This window comes from Pongo abelii, chromosome 5 (genome assembly GCF_028885655.2).
Source record: "Pongo abelii isolate AG06213 chromosome 5, NHGRI_mPonAbe1-v2.0_pri, whole genome shotgun sequence".
Classification (NCBI taxonomy): domain Eukaryota; kingdom Metazoa; phylum Chordata; class Mammalia; order Primates; family Hominidae; genus Pongo; species Pongo abelii.
This window is the reverse complement of record NC_071990.2, coordinates 170,951,511-170,979,059: the sequence shown is the minus strand read 5'-3', so window position 1 is coordinate 170,979,059 and position 27,549 is coordinate 170,951,511. Positions and strand designations below refer to the sequence as shown.

Below are 27,549 nucleotides of genomic sequence, written 5' to 3'. Positions count from 1 at the left end.
ATATGTTGGTTGAGGTCCAAATCCTCAGTACCCCAATATGATAATATTTGGAGGTAGGACCTTTGGGAGGTGATTAGGGTTAGATGAGATCATGAAAGTGGAGCCTCCCTCATGGGATTAGTACCTTTACAAGGGGATAAAGAGATCAGAGCTCCTCTCTCTCTCTGTCTGCTATGTGAGGCTAGAGCAAAAGGCAGCTGTCTGCACACCTGAAAGAAGGCACTCACCAGAACCTTATCATGTTGGTGCCCTGATCTCAGACCTCCAGCCTTTAGAAGTGTGAGAAATAAATTTATATTGTATAAGCCAACAGTCTATGGCATTTTTTGTTACTGCAGCCCAAATTGATTAAAACAGAAATTGGTATCAGATGAGAGTTCTGCTGTAACAAATATCTAAAAATGTGGAAGCAGCTTTGGAACTGGGTAATGGGTGGAGGCTGGAAAAGTTTTAAGGCCCATGCTAGAAAAAGCTGATGCTGCTCTGAAGGGATTGCTAAAGGCAATTCTGGTAAGAGCTAAGGAAGAAAAGAAGGCTGCAGATAAAACTTCCCTCTTCTTAGAGATAAAATGTAATCACGTGTAGGATGTTGTTAGAAATATTGTTAATAAACACTCTTCTGATGAGTTCTCAGGAGGAAAATGAAGAACACGTTATAAAGGGGATCTTTGTTACAAAGTGGCAAAGAAATTTGCTGGGTTGTGTTCATGTTCTAATATTTTGTGGAAGGTAGAACTTCTGAGTGTTGGAATTGCATATTTAGCTGAGTGGATTTCTAAGAAAAGTGTTGAAGGAGTGGCTTAGTTCCTCCTGACTGATTATAGTAAAATGCAAGAAGACAGAAATAAAGATTGAATTGTTAAGCAAAAAGGAACCAGAATTTAAAGATTTGGAAATTCTAAACCTGTACATATTACAAAAAATAAAAAAGCATGTCAGGAAGAGAACACTCGAGATGTGGCAGGCTGAGTATTTGATACGAGATTAGTGTGGATATGAGCCCTGGACCTAGTCAAACACACTACCAGGACAATTGCCAATTTTTAACTGAAGGGGACAGAAATGGAACAGAATGCAGGAAGACTGCTGAACTTGCAATCACAGGATAGGGCTATAGAGCTGTTTAGCTGCCTATGTGCACTATCCGTCAAGCAAAGGAAAGAATGACCCAAATAGTAATTCAGAGATGACCAGGGCTGCCTCTTCAGTTTTAAAAGAGTGGGGATATTACCTGGGTCTTAAGAAACAAAATAGCCTACACCCAATGCTGTGGAGATTAGGTCACCTGCAGCCCAGGGGCAGGGCCACCACACATCGGAGTCCTGGGGGCATGGCCCCTGCCCAGCAGAGCTATGGAGACGAGTCTGCTGCCCCAGTGGACCAAAAGTTGGGCCTCTACTTCACCAGGTCCTGCTTGGTACACATCACTCCATTTTTGTCTGCTGTTTGTCCCTTTTGGAAGGGCAGTATCCATGCTATGCCTGTTCCACCGTTGTGTTTTGTAAGCACATAGCTTATTTGGTTTCACATGTTCATAGTTGGAAAGAAATTTCGCCTAGGATAAATTCTACCTCATGTCTCACCTAAATCTGATTTAGAGGTAATTTTGTTGAAGCTTTGGACTTTGGAATTTAGAGTTTCTGATACAACAAGTTCAGATTTTTAAAGCAGTTGAGGTGAAATGAATATATTTTGCATGTGAGAAGAAGTAAAATTTGGAGGGACAGGGTGAAATGCTATAAACTGAAGGATTGTGTCCCCCTAGAATACAGATGTTGAAGGTCTAATCCCCAATGTACTGGCATTTGGAAATGCAGCCTTTAGGAGGTAATTAGGTTTAGATGAGGGCATAAGACTGCAGCCAAGCCCCCATGATGGGATCAGTGCATTTGGAAGGCAATGAAGAGATCAGAGCTGTCTCTCTCTTTCTCTCCACCATGTAAGGTTACAGAAAAAGGCATCCCTTTGCAAGCCAGAAAGAAGGCCCTCGACAGACCCTGACCATGCAGGTGCCCTAATCTTGGATTTCTGGCCTCTAGAATTGTGGAAAATAAATTCCTGTTTTTGTTATAGCAGCCGAAACTGGCAAAGATTGTGCATGTGTGTGTGCATGTGTGTGTGTGTGTGTGTGTGTGTTGGGTATGTCTCCCCAACCCAATCTAGTCTCTCTCAATTTGTGTTTATATAGATACATCTCCATGATCTGTCAAAATCACAAGGGCCGACCCAGTTAATGGCACTAAAGGCTCTTCATGAGCTGGTTCCTCCCAAACCCTTGAATGCCAGCTCCACCACTTATTGCCATGCTGGGCTCCACTGATCCAATCGGCTGTTGACCTTAACGTCCGATGCTCGGTGCTTTCATCACTGTGTCTCCGCTGTCTGTAATATATCACCTCTTTCAAAACCTTGATAACTTCCTATCACACTCTATTTTCCTATAACGCATGCTCATTACAGACTCATCAGTGAAGGTATATTACAGCCCATGATAGCTTCCTATCACACTCTATTTTTCTATAATGCATGCTAATTACAGACTCAGAGGTGGAGGTGTATTACAGCCCACCTGAGCAGGTCATTAAAGCCACATATTTTAACACTGAATAGCAGACCTCTTTGCTCCTAGAAGTAAACTTTTTATATTTCCCTTTTCAACTTGGAATGTATATGATAATCAGGTACTGGGATTCCTTGCCTTTTAGCTTCCTCCAATATCCTTTCCCTCAATCTTTAAAATTTCTATTTTTCTCTTACGCAGTGCATTTTAACTATCTCTTAATCTAATACAGGTTCCAAATGATACTTAGGAAGCCTCATAGTCATAACAAAATGCATCAGTGATAGAATGATTTTTAAAATATCAGTTATTTTCTTAAATATAGTCACAAGTCACTTCCCTTTTTTTTAAGACATGGGAAAATATACTATTTTATCTCCTAGGATGATAGAATTTACTAAACTACCTAGTGACGATTACAGATAAAGCTAACTGATCACATAATTCTTATTTCAAAGATTCGTGTAAGAAAGGCCTTATCAAACCAGCGAATTAAAAAGTGTGCAGTGTTACTTCAGAAATGGTAACCTTGACATGAAAACTGGATGTGTTCATAGATCATACATTTTACAAAAATAAAACAAAAAAATTAAATGACATCAAAAAACAAAACAAACATTTAAAAACAGAAAGAAAGCCAAAGGGGCCCAAGGAAGAAACAAAAACAAAACAGGACTCAGTGGAAGATACTCAATGGAAGATAACAGTCTCATTTTTTATTCTCATTTTTGGAAGAAACTTTGGGAGGTGGGTTTGATTTCTCTCTTTGCCACTTGAGCCACTTGCAGAGCCATTAAAACTATGGTCTAGTCTAAGGATAATCAGTTCTCAATGAACTTTTGCAAATATTTTATATGTAAAGTGTATAGTCATTTTTTCAGGGTTGAAGTTTGGGAATATTTCTGAGTATGTCTGCATAGAATATTTATTTTTGATTTTAATGATAATTACAATAAACTAACCAAAAAGGATTATTTCTATTTCATTTAAAGTTGTGTGTATAGAGGTGTGTCCACGTGTGTGAAGAGAGAAAGAGATACCATTAAGATGTTTTAAAAACTACACAGCAGTTTGGAGCTTCTATCAGTCTTGTTGTGCAGCACTTAGCTTCTTCAAAAATGCCAAAGATGAGGTAGAAAATCCACCCCATGTCCATTCCATTCTAAGCATAATAAGTATTCTAAACTTCTGCCATCATTCTTTAAGGCAACATTCAGTTGGAATACCTGTATGTTGTCATTCTTTAAGCATTTGGTAGCACATTAGTTATACTAGCTTGTAAGTTATAGTAACTTTCATCATTTTAGTTCTAATCAAGTAAAAAGGTCAGCAAGTATTTAAAAATAACTTTTCAAATCGAGATAATTACCCCATCGTAAGTGTCCATATTTAGAGAAACAAGCTCAATTCCACAATATGTGAGGAAAGCCTACTATGAATGAAGCCCTAGGCATTTTTAATACAAAAATGATTTGACAATACAAAAACATATTGCTCTGGACTAAAGGACTATATTTTGTGTCACTGAGTAGTTTCCTCGCCAACCATCAAACTTCAACTTAATTTATGTAGTAATAATATCTACATAATATCAGTATTTACATAAACTTTTAATCATTTGTATGAAGATACATACATGAGCAGGCGTGATTCACAGACACGCATGTGCCGATGCATGAGTCACCAACACATGTGTGCTGATCTATCTGCATTCTGTCACCCAGTCTCTCTTCAGTGAAGTCAGCCAAGTGAGTAGAAAGGGGAATGTCACGTGTGACTGGAGAATAGGGTGAAACTAATTGGTCCCACGTGATGAAACTGCAACCTCAGCTTTATCACCATGGTGACCTAACAAACGGAGTTACAGCTACAGCTGCTTTGGTAAATACTGACACACTCATGCTCATCGATAGTTATTTAGAGTCTATTTTAATAGAAAGCAACACTCTCTGTTATCACCTGCCAACCTCACAGAGTCTAGAGCTACTAACATTGTACAGGCAATTCAAAACTTATTAAATTTTGCTCAGTATTCTGAGTAGTAAACATAAAACAAGATGAATAGAACCATCGCCTATATTCATAGTCAATTTTATTATATACAATTTTTAATGTTAGTATATGCTCTTACGTTATGCATTGATATTTTTAAAACAATACATACTTGTAATGTTTGATTGTGGAAATAATAAAAAACATTAAAAGAAGAATGGATGTATAATAACTATCCTTATCTATGAGAATATTCATGAATGGTGAAAAGAGAAAGGCATTGTTGAACGGATTTAGACAAGAGAAACACTTTGTAGATTATTAGAGAGCCTTGGAAGTTCCGGGGGACAAAACACAGGTCTCTCAATCATGGAAGCAGCAGAAGAGGCCTTTTAAAGAATATTAGACTCTCCAAGGTCAAGGTAAGTTCAGCCAAGCTATTAGCAATGGTGGACATGGTGGGATGGATTAGAATCTGGAAGATTACCAAATGAAACAATAATTTGTTTATGCTGAATATTATCCATGGCACAACATCAACTTTATGGAAAAAGGAAAAAAGAAAAAGTCAGTGAAGTAGAAACTGAAAAACAGAATTTGCACAGTCTTGCTTATTCTCATGGTGTGTGGAATTGAGGGCTTGATACAGCTGAACCCAGCCTCTTTCTGGATCAAACACTCTATGATAAAAATATAATAGACTGGTCTTTCCACTGGGGCCACAGTGGGGAAGTGGAAGCCTTGAGGCTGTCCTCAGTGCAAGCGAGCTCATTCTTATGAAAGTAACAGCATAGCACTGGTTCAACATGACTTTTGGTAAAACCTGATGATAACTTCCTCATTTTACTCCACAGACACAGAAAAGAGCTCACATTCTCTGGAAATCAAATAAAAACAAAACAAAACATTAGAATATTTCAATTCCCTTCTATATACAATGTTTTATACACCATTAAAAATTCGGAGGTGTGCAAAATGACATGGGGCTCACAAACAAGAGGAAAAAAAAGGACACTAACAGAATGTTCTTCTGGTTCCAGAATTGGGGCTAGCAAACAGAACTTTGAAGATAATTATTATAAAGATATTCAAGTATTTATAGGGGGAAAAGGAAAGAACAAGTGACCAGATGAAGAATGAGAACAGAGAAAAGTAAGTTAGAAAAAGGAACCAAATGGAAATTCTAGATCACAAAATTATAACATCTGAAATCCAAAAAATACATTTGATAGGCTTGACCACAGAATGGAGAATGCTGAAGAAAGATGATTAAATTTGAAAGTCTGTCTGTAGAAACTGTGTAAATTAAAGCTTAGAAAATAAAGATGAATAAAAACTGAGCTGTGTGCCATCGTCAAGAGGCCCAACTGGCATGTAATCAGGTCGTCAGGAGAGAGTAGGGAAGAGAAAACCATCTGAAGAAAGAAAAGTGGAAATGTCACAAATCTGATGAAAAGCAACAGACAGTACAAGACACTGAAGCCCCAAGGGGATAGATGTAAAAAAATCCACACCTATGCACATCATAAACTGTGAATACATTATCTTTCCTCCACTTTCTCCTCCTCCTGGGTAAAAGTTATTCTAAATTTTGCATAAATCATTCCTTCTTTTTAAATAACTTTGCTGTATATATGATTTCTGAGTAATTCATTATTCAGTTGGTTTTTGACTAACAAATAAACGTAGATATACTATACACATTCTTCTGGAACTTGTTTTTTACTCATTTGGTTTTTGAGAAACATCTGAGATACGTACACCTATAGTTCACTAACTTTCCTTCATATTTAATATTCCATTTTATGACTGCCCCTTTTAACCATGTCATTTGTGATAGTTCCACTTTTCTGCTCTTGCTGACACTGCTTTGCACATTTTTGTGTTTCTGGCAACAAGGACAATAATTCTTCTCAGGCAGCATTTTTCAAATTAAGAGTTTGATCCATTAGTGGATCATTAAATACATTTACTAGGTGGTGAAAATATTATTTAATTAAATAAATAAAATTCAGTGGAAGAGAAGGAAAGGGAAGACAGTGGAGAAAAGAGGAGAGGGGAGGAAAAAGAAAAAAATAAAAATCAGATTGCATTGCACAAAGTAAGCAAAATTAATGTTTTGCAAAACTTTTATATTATATAACTGTGTTTTGTCTTATGATATTAAATCTTTTCTGTTTTTCATCATTAAAAAAGGTTGAAAGCTGTGAGTTGAATTTATATACTTTGGAGTGGGATTTCTAGCTTTCAGTAATGCCAATTTAGTTAAATAAACTAATTTGGTTAGATAATGCAAGTAACTTTGCTATGTAATGGTATCAATTTACATCCATAAGAGGTGTGTCTCAGAGCTTGCTTTGTCTAGATTCTCAACAACTATCTTGTAGTTACAATAACAAAGCACTCTAATAATAACAGTAACTATTTTTTACTAACTTCCAGAAATTTTCATGAATGAGTTCATCTCTTTGGGTCTGTTTCTTCATCTGCAATAAGTAAAGTCTGCAATATGAGAATTTCTAAAGTCCCCATGTAAAATGTTTTGATTACAAAACACTTGTAAAAGAATCATATTGTCATTCTCAAGAAACAGCAAATGTGACTACTGGAGAGAAGGGCTGTTGTGGTTTCATTGTTGTAACTAGCACATAGTAGTCATTCAATTTGCCTGGGTTAAATGAATGATTATGTGCTTTTCACTTGGTAAATATTTAACATATAAACATAGTTCTTTCCCTGGCAGTGGGAAAGGTGCCAGCTGAGCTTATCATTATCCTTGATCTGATTCAGTAACAAAGGTTTGTAAAACTTGCCAGTTATACATATGTTGGGTACTTACTGAATGCAGCATAATTCACTAAACATAAGCAACTAGTAGTTTCTTGTGACCGTTGAACAATTCAAGTGACTTGAAAAATACCGATTTTCCACCAAATGCCAGATTGCTTAGGATTTCACCGTGAAGATTTGGCTTGAATACAGATGAGTGGATAAATCTAGAAACACATTTACGAATGGACTTTTCAGAAGGATTATGATTGTGAAGCGAGGAGAAGGCTCATCACCTTGCTCCAGTGCCTGGCTGGGCTGTGTTACGAGTGCTGTCCATGATGCACCTGGAGCAGGCAGTGCCTCTCTCCCAAGCATCCTCACCTCCAGAGCTCTGCGTTCTGCAATGATGGGCCCTCTCTTTGTTCTCCACCTTCAAAGTGATTCACTTAGCTATATCCTGAAAGTACAAAGTCACCTAGCTCTTTCTAAAATGCTTGCGGCTTGAACCGCCTATTGGAATGCTCACTTTATTTGTGAGAGATCATGTTTATTGAGCATTCTCTTGTGCCATTATAAACCAACCAATGAATCAAGAAACCATCCATGAGTGAGGGTCAGAGCCTTGTCAGGAGTTGTTTCTGGAAGATGTGAGGGTGGCAACGTTGCATTCGCCAGTGCTAGTTTCTGTCCAGATGGCAACTTTGCCTCAGTGTAATCCCAAATTACAAGTCCAATTTCCCTTTCTGAACTCTTGAATTTTTCCAGGGAGAAAATGTGGTTTTGTCCTTCTTTTAGAAAATTGATGTTTCTGTGCTTTTGCTTTGCTAGTGCATCTGAAAGCATATGGACACTTCTGGCTAAAAAAGGAAAAGAAAGTCTTTTCTGATTCATTTAGCTAAAACATGAATTTTCCAAATTCAGTAAAAAACCCTTTTATAAGACACTTTTATCTACCATAGATTCCATTAGACTACGGAGCAGATCTTCTCCCGGGACACACAGTCATGCTGTCATCACAATTCCCAATGTTCCGGAATGCTAGACACTTCCTGAACTTTATGCCTGATACATTCTTTGAGAGAACTTCTCCACCTACTCTGTCACCTGGATTGGATCACTGACCTCTCCCAAGAGGGGCCTGGCTTCCTCCTCGCTGGGGAAATGGTAGGGAGCTCCCCCAGGTAAAGCCTCTAGGGAGAGTGGCCAGGAGCCGGGTCAGGAAAGGCTCTGGTGCCCAAAGGGCTGCCCGCAGAGGCTGAGGTCCCTGCAAGTGCACAGGGAGGAGAGGTGAGATCAGATTCCAGCCGAGTCAGGCTTCCATGTCAGACTGGGTGTGTTTATGCAGAGGTGCAACTCAAGAATTACTGAGGAAAAAGTACAGGGCCAATTTAACCTCCTCTGAGAGACCTCTAACCCTGCTCATCACCACTCCTCGCTAAAAAGGGCCCTCTCCAGGGAAGAACCCAGAGGGAGAGCGGGAATTCTCCTCCCCTTGGAGGAAGAGTGCTTCCTCTACCCTTAACGTATCAACTGACAAAAATTCAAACAGAAAGAAACTAGGGCGTGACAAATAAAGGAAGCCTTTTCATACTCTATGTCCACTGGTGCCGGGCAAGCCCCGGTGGAAGTCCAAGGAAAAGAGTCTAAGACCCAAAAAGATGGTTTGAGCCAAAGTTCTAAAGTGTATCAGACGTGAATAAAGGTATGTTAATTCTAAAAGGAACTAAAATAGAAACATGATATGGTTTAGACTCAGGTATTAAAAAATGAGCCGTCTCAGAAGTGGAGAGCAACTGAAAATCTTCCTGTATAACTTCTATAACTCTTCGATGCCTCTATGTTTGGTTGATTTTTACCAGTTTTCCCAGTCTCCAATGAACCTGATTCTATAGGCAGTTACTCTGTGTTCTTATTGATGGGATTCTAAGAAGTGAAGAACAGCATAGGAACCAATTTGCTGTGTAAAATCAGAGAGAGCTCGACTCACTGTGGGTTAGAAACAAAGGGAGACTCTCCATTGAAAACAGGCTCCCTGAAAGCAGACATCAGCTATAAACTGGTCAGGAATTTATTATGAATTTCCTTTGCATTCTGAAGCGGAAGGCTTAAAATTAGGCTCTAAGTCAGAACCCACAGTACCCATTTCCCACAGTATGACAAGTTTATATGGGCAACACATATATTTTAGAGTAATTTGATTGTCCCAGGCACTACCTGGAGTGCTTTACACATGTAGCTGTTTAGTCGTGGCCCCTTATGGCCCTCTGGGTTGGAATGATAAGTTGCCAGAGGGTGAAGTCACTTTTGGATCATCACGAACACTCAGAGTCGGAAGACAACGCCAGAGGGTGACGTCACTTCCGGTTCATCATGAACACATGGAGAGTCGGAAGACGACCCTGGGCTTGTCTTCACATTTTCCATGTTCACTTGCCAGTCCTTTGCAAGCCGACCCTAGATGTACACTGTCTTGCCGGGACCTTTCTCTTCTCTTCCCCTGTGACCACGCAGGTCTTTGATTCCCTGCCCCCTGTCTCCCCCCTGCCCGAGGACCAAGCTTCAGAAGAACTGCACACGGGAGGAAATACCAACCGTTTAACTTCTTCAGAGACAACCTCTAACTCGGCTCACCACCACGCTAGCTAAAAAAGGGCCCTCTTCCAGGGAAGATCCCGGAGGAAGAGTGGGAATTCACCCTCCGCTTGGGGGAGGAGTGCTTTCTCTACCCTTAATTTATGAACTGAGAAAAATCCTAACAAGCCTACTATGAAATAAAGATGCCCTTAACCCATTTATGCCTAGTGTTCCAATAATGGAACACTAAGCTTGTGGGAGTTATTTATATCCTACTGCTCAAAACCATTGCCAAGGTCTGATTTTTCACACAAAAAAATTTGCAACCTTCGGTATAAATGGGTTAATTCCAAAGCCTAAAGCAACCTAAGACATCTCAGTCTACAGTGAGCCCAGCCTCCAGCTGCAGGTGTTGGCTTCCACACAGCGCAGGACCAAGCAGTTCTGTGCTGAGTCCATCTCTGTGGCCATCGGCCACCCGGTGTTGGGGCTGGTCCTCAGCTCATCTGCACAGGGGTAGACACGCCGTGGAAGGGGCCAGAGGCGGCCTGGGCTCTGAATTCCACCAAGACCTGGGGAATAGACCTGGTAGGGGAGCGAATGCCAGGGCCGCTGGTGGCCTTGGCTCTTCTGCACTGCAGCAACTGTGGTGGCCTGAGAGTAAGGAGTTACCATAAGGACGTAGAAGTAGATCACCGGAGCTGCATCCAACCCAGAGATAGACTCACACATCTGTGGTGTGTTCATTTCAACAAAGATGCAGAGATAATTCCATGGAGGAAAAACAATAGCCTTTCAACAAATGGTGCTAGAACAATTGGATATCTTACACAAAAAATTAACTTTTATCTGTATCTCATATTATGTAAAAATGGAACCAAAAGAGATTATAAACATAATGTAGAATATAGAAGTAGAAATTATGGTAAAAATGATAGGAAAAAAATCTGTGCGACCTTAGTTAGGCAAAGATATTTTAAATTTGACAGCAAAAGTACAATCCATGAAAGAAACGGATAAATTGGACATACTCAAAGTGAAGCACATATGCTAGTCAGAAGACACTACTGTTAAGAGAATAAAAAATATAAGCCACAGATCTGGAGAAAGCATTTGCAAACCATATATCTGAAAAAAAATGGCTTGTACTTCACATCTAAAAAGACTCAAAAGTCAATAATAGGAAAAAAGACAATTTAAAATGGGCAAAATAGTTAAAAAGACAGATCAGCCAAGAAGATATATGGATGAAAATTAAACACATTAAATACATCCGGTGTCAATAACCCTGCTCCCTACCGGTTAGACAGCTAATGTCAGGAAGGCCCGCCCCACCGCGCATGCGTGAGCACAAGTGGGCAGGAAGAGGAAATGCCACGAGGATGCTTAATCAAACCTGCCTACGTGAAGGGCTGAAGACGCGGCATTTCCTGACAGACGTCGCCACGTCTAGCAGCATGAGCCTGTCCATGAAGGCATGAGGGGAGAAGACCTCTTCTCTACCTTGTCCCAGGTCCTCCAGGATGGGCATCTCCTTTGAGAAGCAGGACTGCTTTTATAAGTAAGAAAAATATCGGTTCTTCATTTTCAAAATAACGTCTCAGCTACGTGCCCAAGTGTGTCACATTGCAACAACTGCCCAGCTGTGGGACTGGTCTTGGGGAGCAGAGGGGACTGAGGGGCCTGCCTCATTACGAGCTGCAGAGGAGGGCTGAGCTTGCATTAGTAGCTTCTCCCTCCAATGCAGGAGAACGTATTAAGATTTACGGTTCATCTGAAAGTAGCTTAGAAAGAAACCATATGCTCTTATCATCTCTTGCAGAAGTTGCAGACAAGTTATTTAGAAATCTCATTTTCTTAAACTGTCTTTATTGCAAAGAAAAGAGCCTCTGGGATCCACTTCAAGTAGTCATTGTGGAGGGTACAGCAAGCCAGCCCCGGGCTAAGCATTTACCCCGCTAATTCACCACCACAGCAAGGTGGAGAGCCTTGAGTTTTTGCCTGTGTTTCACAAATGAGGAATCTGAGGAGCAGAGACCTGAAGTGACGTGCCCAGGATGCAAGAGTGAACCCAGGGACAAAGCCAACCCGCTCTTCTGGGGCCAGTGCCTTTCCACACTCCTCTGTTTCTATATTTAAACCAAGTGAAAGGAGACATGGAAAGTACATTAGCCCATTTGGAGGTGAATTTGATACACTCTCATTTGTCATAGAGGGTAGAAAAAGATGGAAAAGAGAAACGGGCTGGTGGGGAGGAGGGAAGAGCAGAGACCAGGGCCTCAGCCCAACCTTTATCCGCTTCCCACTTTCTCTCCCTGTCCCTTTCCTGGAGGCCTTGCTTGCTCCTCACAAAGCTGTCATTCTTATGCCTTGCATGGATTTGGGTATTTTAACTTGTCTATTAAAAATATAATTCTGGCCCCATATATATGCTTAATTAATATTATCATGTATCCCCTTCAGAATACTCTGTGGCCAAAGTTTGTGCCCTTTTATGCAGGATCGGGAATGGATTCCCTAATAAATGTCTTGCATTTTTTCCCATCACAAAATGTAGTTAAATTAGCGTCTCTTCATCCTAATTTTATTTCTCCATTTGGACAAAGCATCTTCACTTCCAATAGCTGAGCTTTTCAAATATATTTATTTCTGTGTAGAATTAAAAAAAATTGTATATTACCATTTCTGAAAATAAGTAACTCAAAACTTTCCTTTAAAATTATTGCAAAAGTTTCATAAATTCAGTTAGATATATGCTTAGGGAAAATACACAGTTTGAAGGAATTTTAAAAAAACCACATATTCTATAATTCTATTTATATGAAAGTTTTAGAACAGGCAAACCCATGGAGACATCGAGTAGATTGGTGGTGGCCAGGGACTGATGGAGGGAGGTGGCAGGCAATAGAATGGCTGCTGACAGGTATGGGGTTCCTTTCAGAGTAAAAATGTTCTAAAATTACCTTGTGGTTGTGGTTGCACAGCACTGGGACTATACTAACTGGCATGTATGGTTTATTAATTATATTTCAACAAAGCTATTAAAATGTTCAGTTTCCAAAAATATATCAGTGCATGTAATTGCAATATGTTTAGATCTACTGGAATTTAATGAAATCTAATAAGTAATGTCTAGTTAATACACTTCCATGGGGATTTGCATTTTATATGTGTTTAAGTTACTCTTCTGAATTTTTTTTTTTCAGTTCTTATCAATGCTTCACAAGGTTGGAATTCCAGCTGTTAAACTTACTATGGGCCGGGTGCAGTGGCTCACGCCTGTAATCCCAGCACTTTGGGAGGCCAAGGCGGTCAAATCACTTGAGGCCAGGAGTTTGAGACAAGCTTGAGCAACATGGCAAAACCCTGTCTATACTAAAAATACAAAAAACTAATTAGCTGGGTGTGGTGGCATTTGCTTGTAGTCCCAGCTACTTGGGAGGCTGAGGCAGGAGAATCACTTGAACCCAGGAGGTAGAGGTTGTAGTGAGCTGAGATCACACCACTGCACTCCAGCCTGGGCAACAGGAATGAAACCCTGTCTGAAGAAAACAAAACAAACAAACAAAATCCAAAAAACTTACTATGTAGCTTTGGGCAAAGTGACTTTTCAAAGCCTTGTATTCTTTATTCTCAAATAATACAACCAGCACCTCCCTCATTACACACATACACCAGTGTACACACACACACAGACACACACAACCAGCACATAATTCTTTTTTGCAAAGACTTCTTAGAAAGATAAAAAAGAGATAAGTACTAGTTTTTCATCCATGTGTATGCTACGAGAACCAATCAATAAAATAAAACAACAAATAACATACATTGTAGCTTCTTAAGAATCTTCAGCTTTTAAAGTCCCAAGTCTCTCCAGGGCTCCCAGAGCCCCAGTGACTCCTCCTCAACAGAGATGGGATCCTGGAAGAGCCAGGATCATGGTTGGAGGGAGGAAGATAAGGAGACCCCAGTCTGTGCCAGAAGAATTTCCTGAATTAACGTTTTTGTCGGGATTAAGTGTGGATTATCAACCACACAGGAACCAGAGTTTGTTAGAATAAATGGTAGGTTTAAGTGATTCTTTTAAGATGAAAATTGATTAGGATTGTGTAAAGCCTGTGATGTGATCATGTAAGGTTTGTGGACAGAAGACAAGAGTTTTGAAGTGAGCCTTCACAAGAACATTGCTGTTTGGTAAATGAACTTTTTGCTCAGATTAGCAACATGTTGTCCTGATAGAAGTTTGCACAGATAAACAAACTTTGTCTTGATAAACTGATTTATAGGAATGCCTTGAAACAAATATTAGAGTTGCATCCAAAATGTCACTTCATGTTTGAGTAAAATTACCCAGAAAACCAACGTATATGTCACAAGACACGGATACCAAGAGTCTGGCTGTTGCACAGGGACAGTGAGACCAAGCCTACGAGTGATTCTGATAGTCAGAATGAGCCCCATTGTGAGAATATCAAACCAGAAATTAGACTCATGACAAGAAGCCACTAGGGATGAGCTAGTGGCTCATCATAGTAGGGGGAGGAACATTATAGATGCCATTGCTGAGAGGCAGCAGGTGCCTGTTAACAGAAAAGAACTGTACATAGGCAACATGCCAAGAAAATGCCCAGGAAAATGGAAGGAAAGCCCCCAGATTCGAGGATGACACTCCAGAGCCAGTCATCTGGCACACTTGCAGTGGGTATTGGCGGAAACTTCACTTCTCACAATTTTCTCTTTCTTCTGAAATAAGTTGTCTTCATCTGTGTAATGTGAGTTCTCCAGAACATCATCTGCTCTGGTACATTCCTGACCATCTTTGCTGCCAAGGTTTCTGACGGGACAGGGGCCCAGGTGTTGTACCTGGGTGACATAACTCTCAGGTTAATTGTGGACTAGTGGCCAAAAGCAAAGTATGGTGTTCTTTCCAGGTGACTCTAGGGCATGTTTTTCTTTTCATCTTTTCTTAAAAGACAGCATTTCCAGGTCTTAGGTCTCGTGGAAGCTGCCTCAGAGCCATGGAGAAAAGGCAGCCTGTGCCGATTGACCATGAGCCTGAGTACACTGCATGAACCTTTGGAAGTACCTTTTCTATGTCTGCCTGAAGTAAGATAAAGTTGAAAAATCTGGGGGTAAATATTTTGCATAATGGCGAACCTGTGATAGTTTCACATGGTGAGAGTTTATAGGGCTGCCAGGGAGTGTGGACTCAGTGACGTCTTCACCAGGGAAGCCACGCCAGATGCTTTGGATGGCTTTAGCTCTATGGTGCCACTGGATGCCTCAAGGTTCTGAACAGGCAGAAGGCTTCTTTCAGAGCTCTTCAGTGACAACTCCAGCAAAACTAGAACAATGAATTCATTCTTTACATTGGGAGCCAGCATAGTTATGCTTATTTATATGTTTGCTTTCTCTACTTATACAGTCCATAAATCTCCGATCAGTAAAACTCCAAGTAAATTCTGAGAAAAATTAAACAATGACCAGGACACAGTCAAAACTTATTATACAGTGCAGTCATATGAAATTCAAAAAGGGGCCCAGGTTCTGTGTGTAGAGGCTCGGGCTCCTGTGCTTTTTCTGTTTTTCAGTGTTATTGGTGGCATGCTGTTGACCCTTAGACGTGCTCCAGGATTGTGTTCAGCAAGTGTGGCAGTGTCCTCACTGGTATTGATTGAGTGCAGTGGCTGAGCCTTATTTGCTGTCTGGGTAAGTTACGTAGTCATGTGCAAGGTTCTATTGGAGGTCCTCTGGCGCCACCAAGTGGCTGGCCTGACAGCCCCCAGCCTGCCCGGCTGGGTTCCCCACCAGATTCACACTTCTCTTCTCTGATTCTGGAGCAAAATTTCTGAGTTGTGTCATCATTTGTAATCAGTTAGATTCATTTGTCACAGTCATCCTTCTAGTTTGAGATTTCCTCAACTCCTAGTTGAGTTTTTATTTACTTTGCATACAATAAATTTGACTTTTTGGCTTTTCTATGTCTTTCCACAACTCAGAAATGCAGTCAAAAATCTTCCACCCACTACCACACAGAACAGTTCCATCACCCATCAACCCATCCCCAAACCCTTAGAAGCCCTGCCCCCTTTTCTGTCCCTACATTTTTGCCTCCTCCAGGATGTGATATAAGTGGAACATATAATATGCAGCCTTTGGGGGCTGCCTTTTTCACTTACCAAAATGCAGTTAAGATTCGTCTACATCATGTGAGTCGGTTGCTCACTCCTTTCACTGTTGAGTAGTCTTACGTTGTGTGAACACACCACAGTCTGTTTCTCCACTCGTGTTGAAGGACAACTTGATTGTTTCCAGTTTGAGGTGTTATGAATAAAACTGTTATAGACATCTGCAAATTGCTTTTTGTGTGAACACAGTTTTCCATTCACTTAGGTAAACATCTAGGACAGGACTTCATGGGCCATGAGATGATTGTATGTTTATCTTTATAAGAAATGGGCAATCTGTGATCCAGGGTGTGTGAACGTCCAAGTAGAATACTACTTTCGCATTCCCACCAGCAATGGGAATTCTTGTGGTTTCACATGCCTATCAACATTTGGTGTTGTCAATTTTATTTTAAGCTTTAATTTTAGCAGTACTTGAGGGTGATAGGGAGAGACAGAAAAAATTCTGGATATAAGTACTTTATCAAATATGAAATTTGCAAGTAATAGCACCAAGTCTGTGGCTTGCTGTTTTACCGTATTTACAGTGTCTTCTTCAAAGCAAACACTTTAAATTTTGTTAAAGTCAAATTTTAAAAATTCTTCTTTCATTGAGCATGCTTTTGGTATTATATCTTAAAACTCACCACCAAAACCAAAGCCATGCAGCTTTTCTGTCATGTTTTTTTCTAGAAGTTGTGTGGTTTTGCATTTTACATTCAAATCTATAATCCACTATGAATTAATGTTTGTATATGAAAAAGGTATATATTGGTCGTATTTGGGACATTTGCATATCAAATGTTCCAACACAATTAACTGAAAGGATTCTCTTTTTTCCTAACATGACTTGTACCTATGCCAAAAGTCACTTGTCAATATAGGTCTGAGTCAATTTCTCTATTCTTACTTTTGTTCCATTGATTGCCTGTCCCAACGCCAATGCCACATTTTATTGTTTACTGTCGCGTTATAGTGTCTTAAAATCAAGTTATGTGAGTAGTTTACCTTTGTTGTTTTGTTCGTTTTCCAGAATTTTGTTTTGTTTTTCTTGCAGAATTTTTATGATTATTATAGTTTCTTTGCCTTTCTACGTGAATTTTGATTCAGCTTGTTGTTATTTACAAAGTAGACTTGCTGGAATTTTATTGAGATTGCATTGCTCAAATCAGGGAAAATGAGAGAATGGACATCTTTGAAATATTGAGTCTCAAATCCATGAAACTGCATATTTCTTCATTTACTTAGATATTTTTTTCTTTCATCAGTGTTTTGTAGTTTTCAGCATATGGACGCTGCACCTATTTTGTTATACCTAATGCTTCATTTATTTTAGTACAATTTAGTGCCTTTTAAATAGTATTGTGTATATTTGAGGTTTACAACATGATGCTATGAAATATAGATGGTAAAATGGTTACAATGGTGAAACAGATTAACATATCTATTATCTCACATACTTTTTTGTGACAAAGGCAGCTAAAATCTACTTATTTAACAAAAATCCTTAACATAGTGCAGTTTTATGAAGTTTGGCCCTCATGTTGTGCATCCAGTCTCCGGAACTGTTGTCCCACGTACCTTCTATGATATTTTGATTCCTTTAACCTACATCCCCCCATGTCCTCTTGCAACCCCCACCCATGGAAACACTGTTACATGCTCTGTCTCTGTGTGTTTTAGGGTTTTTAAAAAAAATCTCACATATAAGTGAGATCATTCAATTGTTTTCTTTCTGTGTCTGGGTTATTTCACACAGAATCATGTCCTCCAGGCCCAGCCATGTTGTGTAAATGACATTTTTTAAAATTCAAATTCCAAATGTTCATTATTGCAGGTAGAGACATTTTAAATTTTCATGTAAGTTGTTTCCTTTTGGGCATAGAGATGTTTGTAATATTACTGATTTTAGATGTTTCCTGATTTCTATTACAAACACTTAGTATTCTACATTTCCCTCAAAGCACTGCTTAGCTGCATCCTGATAATTTTGATATATTGTATTTTAATTTTTATTTGATTCAAAATATTTTTAGTTTAGTGTAAGACTTCAGTTTTGACCCATCATTCATTTAGAAGTGTGTTGTTTATTTGCCATATATTCAGGGATTTTCCAGATATATTTGTTTATTTTCAGTTAATTTCATCATGGTTTCAGAACATACTTTGCTCGTTTTTCTACTCTTTTTTCATGTTTAAGGTTTAGTCTGTGGCACAGACTATCAGCTATCTTGGTAAATATTTCAATTTAAAGATATACTTTGCTGCTATCTGGAAGAGTTGTCTATAAATGCCAATAATAATTAGTTAATAGCATTTATGGAATAAAAATAGGACATAAGATTAGTGATCTTCTGTTTGGCAAAGTTTTCCTAAAGAGGTCACAAGAAATTATACATTATAAATTTAAAAAAATGAAAATTATAATCTTTTATTCTTCAAAAGACATCATTAAAATTATTTAATAGACTGAAAGGAAGTATTTGCAAAATAAATGTCTGAAAAAGAGCTTTTGTTCTGAATATATAAATAATTTACAATGTAATGGTAAGAAAACAAATGACTCAGTACATTTGTGGACTGAGTTGGACAAATATTTTAATGGCTATTTCAACAACAACGACAAGAAAAGATGCACAAATCACAAATAAGCAACGGAAAAGATGCTCAACAGTACTAGTCTTTAGGGAAAAGGAGGTTAATACCATAAGAGCAATACCATAGCACACATGTGAGAATATCTAATATTTAAAAGTATGATCATAGCAAACGCTGGTGAGGATGGAGAGCAATTTCAACTCTTATACACTTCAGCTGAGAATGTAAACCGTTTTGGAAAACAGTGTGGTCAATTTATAAAACATTAAACATTCACCTACCATATGACTCAGATATTCTACTCCTAGAATTAATACATTTGAGACCCAAATTTTTGGATACAAATGCTCATATCACTTTTTATTTTTAATAACCAAAACCTGAAAATAATATAAATGTCCATTAGCAGGTAAATGGGTAAATTGTGCTGTGCTCATGCAATGAGCAATGACTCAGCCCTAAAAAGGAACAAGCTACTGGGGGATGCAGTGAGTGGATGATGCACCTAAAATTGTTAGGTGAAATTAAAGCAGCCAGGTTAAAAGTAAGAAAGAGCATGCACTGTAAGACTCCATTTACATGAAATTCTGGAAAATGAAAACTATTTTACAGTGGCAGAAATCAAACTGACAGTTGCCTCAGGACAGGAACAGAGGGCGGAATGGACACCAAGGAACATGAGGAAGCCTTTTGGTTACAGAAACACATGTTTTCATGGGAAATCAATATGTCACTGTATCAGTATTCATCGATACATGAAACTTATTTTACAGCAATCATACCTCATTAAACATAAGATGAAATAAAGACATTTCAAGTCAGAGAAGAGTTGATCAATTTCCTACCACAGAATGACATTAGAAATAAACAGTAAAAGAAGTTTCTTGAGCTGAAAGAAAAGTCCAGAAGATCCTAAAGGTAAGCAGAGATCATCAGGAAGGAATGAAGCACTCCAGAAACTGTAAAAATAACAAAAACTGTTTAAAACAACAACTATAAAAATGTAGTGCAAGTTTTATAAGGTATGCATAAGTAAAATTTTATATTAGTGCAAAATGGAGTTAACTATTGGAAGCTTCTTGTATTTTCAGAGAAATATTAAAATTACCACTTTAAACATTAGCTACTCAAAGATGCTTAGGGTAGTTACCAAGAGAATAATAAAATAATGTACTAAAATATAATGAAGAAGAAAAATCAGTGCATGAAAATACTTGATTTATCTGAAAGAAATTAAGAAAAATGGAACAAAGTAATAAAAACAGATAAGACAAATAGAATAGTAAGATGGTAGACTTACTTAAACATAATTATTTTAGTAATTAAATGTATAAAACTGAACAATCTAATTAGAAGACAAAGATGGTCTATATGAAAATCTCAGAACCTAACAATATGAAATTTGCAGCAGGCACATTTTAGATAAAATCATACAGACGGCTGAAGATAAGTGTCTATAGACTGGGAGTCACGGACACATTGTGTTTAAGAGGCAGCTGAGATAGCTATAGCGCTACGAGACAGTTGAATTTAATTAAGGCAAAAATATTCCTAAAGATAAAAGCTACATTTCATAAAAACAGGAAGATACAAAACTCATAATTGTGTGTATGTGCCTAATAACATTGCTACACATGTATAGAAAAAAAAAAAGACCTAACTAAGCAGAAGAAGAGAAATATCCAAAAGCACAGTTGAGGATTTTAACACCTGTTTCAGAAGCTGAGAGAATAAACAAACCAAAAAAAAAAAAAAAAAAGTATAAAAATAGCCTTTGAGGGACACAACTAAATGATCCTAATTGGTGTATACAGAACACTGCACCCAACAACTGCAGTGCAAACTCTTTATCAAGGGAACAACGAACACTTACCAAAACAGACTGGACCATAAAACACATCTCAACAAATTAAAAATAAAAAGATAAGTAAAATCACACAAACTGTGTTTTCCTGCACAACACAATCACACTGTAACACAACAGAAAGTTGACTGAAATAATCACACAAAACACTTCCACGTCGTTACGCATAGAAGGAGCACGATGGACATTGAAAATGTTTTGAATTGAAAAATAATAAAAAGTGTCGTATCAAAACATGAGGGACGATGCTAGAGCAGTACTTAGAGAAAATTATATAGTAGCTTTGGTTGCATATATTTAATAGGAAGAAAGCTTTGGAATAAAGGCTCAGAGCTTCTGCCTCCAGAAACTAGGAAAAGAACTGCAAATTAAACCCGAAGATATAAGGAAGGAAATTATAAACTAAGTTGGAAAACTAAGAATTTTCTGGTTTGAGCAGGTAATCGTTTGATTTTTCATTGCTCCAATTAAAAAGCAACCAAAATTCTTTTTTAATAGTTCTAATTAAAAAGCAGCCCAAACTGTTTTAACTCACACACTTACATGTTCCAGGCATCGTGTTGAGCTTGCAAGAAATATCAAGCACAGTCTATCTGAGGAGTCAAAACGAACCCATTAAACCTTCAATAACAGCACAAGAGAGTAAGGGATACAAGAGTTTCCACAAGGCGACTTTAAAGAAAACGATAAATCCTGTTGTGAACCATCCGACATTGCAGAGGTGGTGTGTGAGCACAGCTGGGCTGGTGAGGAGCGGCTCCTGCCTTGCTTTGCCGGGGCTGCTCTTGGGACACTGAGAGGGTCTGGCTGTGCCGCCATCTGTCCTGTCGGGAACAGGTCTGATACGTCCACCCAAGAACTGTTGGCTTCTTCTCTATTTTTAAAAGCTAAAGCAATTTCTTTGATCTTCCTACCACCACACCCCTGCTTCAGGATGGGGAAGGTAAAAGTTGTTCTCCCCACTGTAAAGACGAAGAAAGTGGGATGTGGAAAGGTGATAACCCTGCACACAGCACAGTCAGAGTCAAGACTCAGGACAATCTCCCACCCCGCTCCTGTCCCCTTATAGCAATGGCACTTGGCGCTCAGAAGGAGGTGAGGAAGCTGCAGCCTGGAGACCATTCAGAGGCAGCCGTGGAAAATCCCAGCTTGAGCTGGACTGGGCAGCTGGCGAGTGCCGGGGCAGAAAAGCGTGCAGGCTGGGCCAGTGGGGGAGCACACACAGCTGCACACAGGACAGAAGGCCCACGCATCTCAAGACACGCACATGCATTCAGTTTCTTCCTTCATAAAGTCACTAACTAGGTAAATCTGCCACGTTTAGTCATCACCAGCTGCATCAGTGCTGCAGAGTTTGGCCCACATATGTGTTCTATCACCCAGAAGACTTGGATACGATGCCGGCTCAGTCGTGGCAACTTCACACTGCAGGATTGAAATCACAGGTTCTTCACAGAAGGGTGCAGGGGTCTGGGTGTGAGCAAGGCCAAGAGACCAGAGCCACGGCCTCCAGGGCTGCACAGCCTGTGAAACTCACTCTGGCCATTTTTGCTTAGGCCAGCAATAACCTCCCTCAGCAGAGGGACATCAATTTTGTTTTAATATGCCATAAATCTTTTGTTATTCCTGACTGGTGACTAGACATAGATTATTGCCATATTATATGCCATACTGCAAATAACAATAAATAACCAGGCTCTATCACTGTGGTGAAATGCAAATCCTAGATTTAAAACTGTTTTTCAACATAAAGTCATGGGAATGGAAGTTCAAGCGCCAAAACAAAGTTATATAACAGGAATAATAAATTAAAGATGTCAAGCAGCAGATGCGGAGAAAGAAAGCACACACACTCACTTATGCCTGCTGGAGCCACAAAAGCTAAGGCCGCTGCCACAGTTTATTTAAAATGTATAAGCACGCATAACTCCCAAACCTGGCAAATCACTGCTTAGGCATTTTGACAAGCATTTAGATAAACAGAAAGAATTAGCTGTTGTAGTTCATTTTTTTTTATAACTGGCTCAACAAACAAAAGAAAAATACTGAAAGTGTTTCACAGCTGAGGCTGCAGAAATTAGGGCAGTAACAATGCTCACAATTGTCAGCTTCTGTGACTTAGAGGAATCATAACACTGTGAAAGCAATCCATGGACTAAGTGCCAAGAAATATGCAATAACTTTCACTGCTCCTTTGCTCTAATACATACAGCTCATAGCTGCTTTGAAGGAATGTATTCCTTATTTTCATGTTTCATGAAATTTTATAATTGTTAAGTTTTTCTAATCCCTTCCCTGACATTACTGGCTGTTTGATCTTGGGCAATTTAGTTCCTTTCTCAAAGCCTCTCTTTGCTGATTTCTAAGATGAAATAGTAGTGTCCAACTTATAAAAATACCATGAACATTTATAGAAACGATACATTTAACACCATCTCAGTATGGGGCTTTCCAGTTAGAAGATCTTTACCAGTTCGGCTTTTATTATTTACAGTTTATCATGTCATGTATGATTTGCTTTCTTCTTTAGCTACTCACTTTTGTTAAGTTATAAATTATGCTTTTCTGTGTGAACTAAGCCAGGATAAAGGGAACCCAGAGCATTGCAGTGGGAAGTGGATATACTCTAACTTTAAAGAAAATGACCAAACTTGGGAGTGTGGGTGTGATCTGATGTGGGGTCCTGATTAGGAAAAGGAGCCAGGCTAGGGGGAGCAGGGAAAGCAAGAAGACAAAGCACATAAACTACAAATCTGCCTTTCTTCATGGTCCAGGACACACAGCCCTCCTGCGCAAATAGCCCATCTCACACACAATCTCCCTATGCCTGACTTACCAGCAGACACCTCAGCTGATAGAAAAATGCAAGTTCACTCACTGCAATCTTCGTGTTACCAGTACTGCACGTATCCCTCTCCAGCACAAGCACCATCTTGTAAAATACCCAGCAAGGTTTTGTCTCCTGGAACTCAGCTCCTTTCTTGCTGATCTACCCATTGCATCCTTGCAATGTATTTTCATACTTTCTTTAACAAATCCACCTTTCTTTACCTTGTAGGTAAAGGTAAACTGCCTTTGTAAATCCCTTTATTGTATGCACCACTGCCCCCAGTTAGTCACTACACACAACACTCGATCCTTCTGTTTAGGAAGCTTGGAGAGTGATGCACATGGATATCTGGAAGCACATTCCAGGTAGAAATTATGGCAACTTCAAATTCATGCTTGTTGTTAAAGTGATAGGAAGGAGGATCACCTGGCCAGGCCACGAAAACAACAACAGGGAGGTGCGTAGCAAGAAAATAAGTGCCCTAGCAGGAAGCAGATAGCACGTTCAAAAGAGAAGTATGGAGGTGTGATCAGTGAAGCAAACCATTCCAATCCCTTGGCCTGAAGCAAGGCGAGGTATAACCATGGAGCCCCGCAAGAGCCTGGGCTGTGGGGAGCCCACTGGACAGGATCTGTGGACACACGGAAGAGCAGCCCTTGCCAACACGTGGCCGAGAAGAAGGGAGAAAGAGAGACTTCCCCAGCTTCACCCTTCTCCCACATCCCGACTTCCTCCTGGTGTTTCCAGTTCTAAACCCAGCCGAAAACAGAAAGCAAGGAGCCTGCACCTAAAGGTCATGAGGTTCAGCCTCCTGGCACGTAGCAGTGGGGAAGAATGGAGAGCTCTCTGAGACTGGCAGACAGGACACACCCAGCATTAGATAGAGAAGGAGAGGTTGTGGGGTGTATTACACGAGATCCTGAAAACCCTGCAAGAGATTTCACCCTGATGGAGTGGGAAGCCGTAGGAGACACAGTCAGGAGAGGGACTCCATCCGACTCAGACTTAACAAGGTCCTTCTGGCTGATGTATTGAAAAGGGCAGAAGAGAGAAATGGGGGAAGCAGGATCACATTAGGAGGCTGTTACCGTCATCAAATGAGAGGGACAACGGCCTAAGAAGATGGCTAGCTGGAATAATGCAAAGGAGAGGTTAGATTCTTGATATGTTCTGATGGTAGCACCAACTGGACTTGCTGATGATTGGAGTAATGAGATAAGGAGAGGCATCAGAAGATGACTCCAGGATCTCTGACCAGAGTAGCTGGAAGGGAGAAGTCATCACTAACAAATGTGAGGGATCTGCAGGACGAATTGGTGTGCAGGGAAGATAGAAAGTGGTTTGGACATGTTGAGTTTGAGCTGTTTACATAGCAAAATAGAGACTTTAATGAGGCAAGCTGATACAAGCCTGAAGTTCAAGAAAGAGGTTAAGTCTCAATATATTAATTTAGGAATAATCAGCAAGACAGAACCTAGATTCCTAAAATCAGGGAGCACATACGCATGTGCGTAAGCGTGTATGCCCAGCACAATGTCAGCTCTGCCTAAATCTTTGATATTATTCTTATTCTTAATTCTTCTTCTTTCCCTTCAGTATACTTGATTAGGATTTGTACACTATTTTTTTGTTTTGTTAAAATAAACCTTGACATTCTGTGAGACTATAGCTTTAGCAGAATTTCTGACCTGTTCAAGCTGATACAGACCTGTTTCTTCCTGCTCATACCATAACTACAACTAGAAACTCTGAAAATAATGCAAGAAACAGCCAAAGGAGAACTCTGAATGGTGGCTGGATAAAGGTGAAATGGTTTGGTACCTAAGGACTAAAAAAGAGGAAAACATGAGCACAGCAGCAGGGCATCTGATATACCCCTACCCATACAAGAAGGAGACCCAGAGGCATCATTTCCAGACCCCCAACCAATGGCAGAACCAAGCCCAGGTAGATATGCAAGTGATAAACATCATTATTACAAACATTTTCTCAGGCTGTTATCTTTTTATCTTGGATGCTTTTCCTTAGAGATGCTTTACAATGGAATGTTGTTCTAATCTGTGGATCATGACTTTCCATGCCTTGGTGGTTTTAAAAACTTTAGTCATATTTAGACGCGCTTTTCTCATTGCACAGATTAACTGAGTTAATGTGTGCACAACTAATGGGGGAAGGACGATTTGAACCAAATCCCACAGCACAACACACACCTGTAGGTAATGAAAACAAAGAAAAAACATCCTGAAGTTGGCCAGAAAGAAACCCATTACCTATAGGTGAACAGCAGTTAAAATATAAAGGATTTATCATCTGAAATAATGAAAGCCAGAAAGAAGCAACCCAATATTTTTTTCTTATTTTTTCCATACCATTTAACTGCTGAATGAAAAGAACTTTCAACTCCAAATAAAGACATACTCAGATGAAAGAAAAGTAGAAAGAAAATTGTTGCTCGCAGAAACAGAGATAAGCCCTAATATATCAACAATTATATAAAATGTAAATGGCCTAAATACATCAACCAAAATACACAGATTGGTAGAGTGGATAAAGAAAATACCACTCACCTATATGCACTTTATTAGAAACTCACTTCAAATTCAATTATATGGCTAGTTTGAAAGTAAGAGGATGAACAAAGATAGACCATGCAGCATTAATCTAAAAATCAGAAGTGACTCTATTAATATCTAATAAAGTCGGCTTCAGAGCAAAGAAAATTACTAGAGACAAAGAGGGACAGTACAAAAATAATAAAAAGATAAATCTACCAGGAAGTTATAATAATTCTAAATGTATATGCACCAAACAACAGCGCCTTAAAATATATGAATCAACAACTGAAAGGAGAAATAGACAAACATTATGGTTGTAGATTTTAATACCTCTCTCTCAGCAACTGAAAAATAAGCAGAAAAACAGCCAAGATATATAGGATCTGAATAACACAATCAATTAACAGTATCTAATTGACATAAGCAATACATTCCATATGACAACAGCAGGATATGCATGTTTACAGGTGTCCACAGAACATTCACTAAGATCGACCACATCCTGAGTCATAAAACAAACCTCAATACATTTAAAAATTGTAGTTATATAGTCTATTATCTGACATAATGAAAGCAAACTAGAAATCAATAGCTAAAAATCAACAGGAAAATCTTTAAACATAAGGAAATTAAGCAACAGACTTTTAAATAATCCATGTGTCAAGAAAAAGTCTCCAAAAGTTTAAAAAATACATAGAATAGAATGAAATGAAAATACAGCATTTCAAAATATGTGCAACAGAGCTAAAGCAGTACTAAGAGGGAAATCTATAACATGAATTGCTTATACTACAAAACAGTAATGGTCTCAAATCAATTATCTAAGTGAGTGCCTCAAAAAAAGTAGAAAAGTAGAACAAAATAAACTAAAATCAAGTAGATAGAAGGAAATAATAGGGAGCAAAATCTGTGAAACTGAAATAGAAATTTAATAGAAAAAAATTAACAAAACCTAAAACTGTTTCTTCAAAAAAAAATCAACAAAGTTAATAGACTCTAGCAATACTGACAAAAGAAAAAAGAGAAGATACAAACCAGAAATATCAGGAGTGAAATAAGTGATATCACTACAGGTCCTACCATGATCTAAATAAAATAAAGGACTGCAACAACCAATTTATGTTCATAAATTTGACACTTGGAAGAAATAAACCAATTCCTTGAAAATCACAAACTGAAAAATCTCAACCAAGATGAAACAGATAATTAGAAGAGTTTTATAAACATTAAAGACATTGAAGCCTAACTAAAAATCTCCCAAAAAGAAATTTTCAGGCCCACATGATTTCACTGGAGGATTCCAACAGACATTTAAAGAAGAGCTAACAGCAATTTTATACAACCTCTTCCAGCAAATAAAAGAGGGGAAAATTTTTCAACTTATTTTATAAGCTCAGAATTATCCTGATACCAAAACCCCCAAAGAAAATACAAGAAAAGAAATCTATAACTTAAACCTTTTCAAGAGGAAGACTGGACTTTGGCATTAGGAAATTTTAATTTCACTAACCATTCTTCCAATTTATTTGCAATTGCTTCCTTGTATTTTAGTTGCATATCTTTTAAAATGCCAAGATATATTATTATTTTATTATTATTTATATCATTATGGTTGTTTACATTTAGTCACAGAATCA

The 27,549-nt window shown here is 38.8% G+C and overlaps 1 long non-coding RNA gene across 1 annotated transcript in view; it reads left to right on the top strand.

The window, feature by feature from the left end:
• The first annotated feature begins 8,363 nt into the window (after nt 1–8,363).
• The window catches only part of LOC129060156 (uncharacterized), a 44,780-nt gene continuing 25,594 nt past the window's right edge, over nt 8,364–27,549 (top strand). The window contains exons 1-3 of the long non-coding RNA XR_008526604.1: nt 8,364–8,488; nt 14,885–15,004; nt 19,437–19,581. This is a non-coding gene — a long non-coding RNA (uncharacterized LOC129060156). The remainder of the gene's footprint in view (nt 8,489–14,884; nt 15,005–19,436; nt 19,582–27,549) is intronic.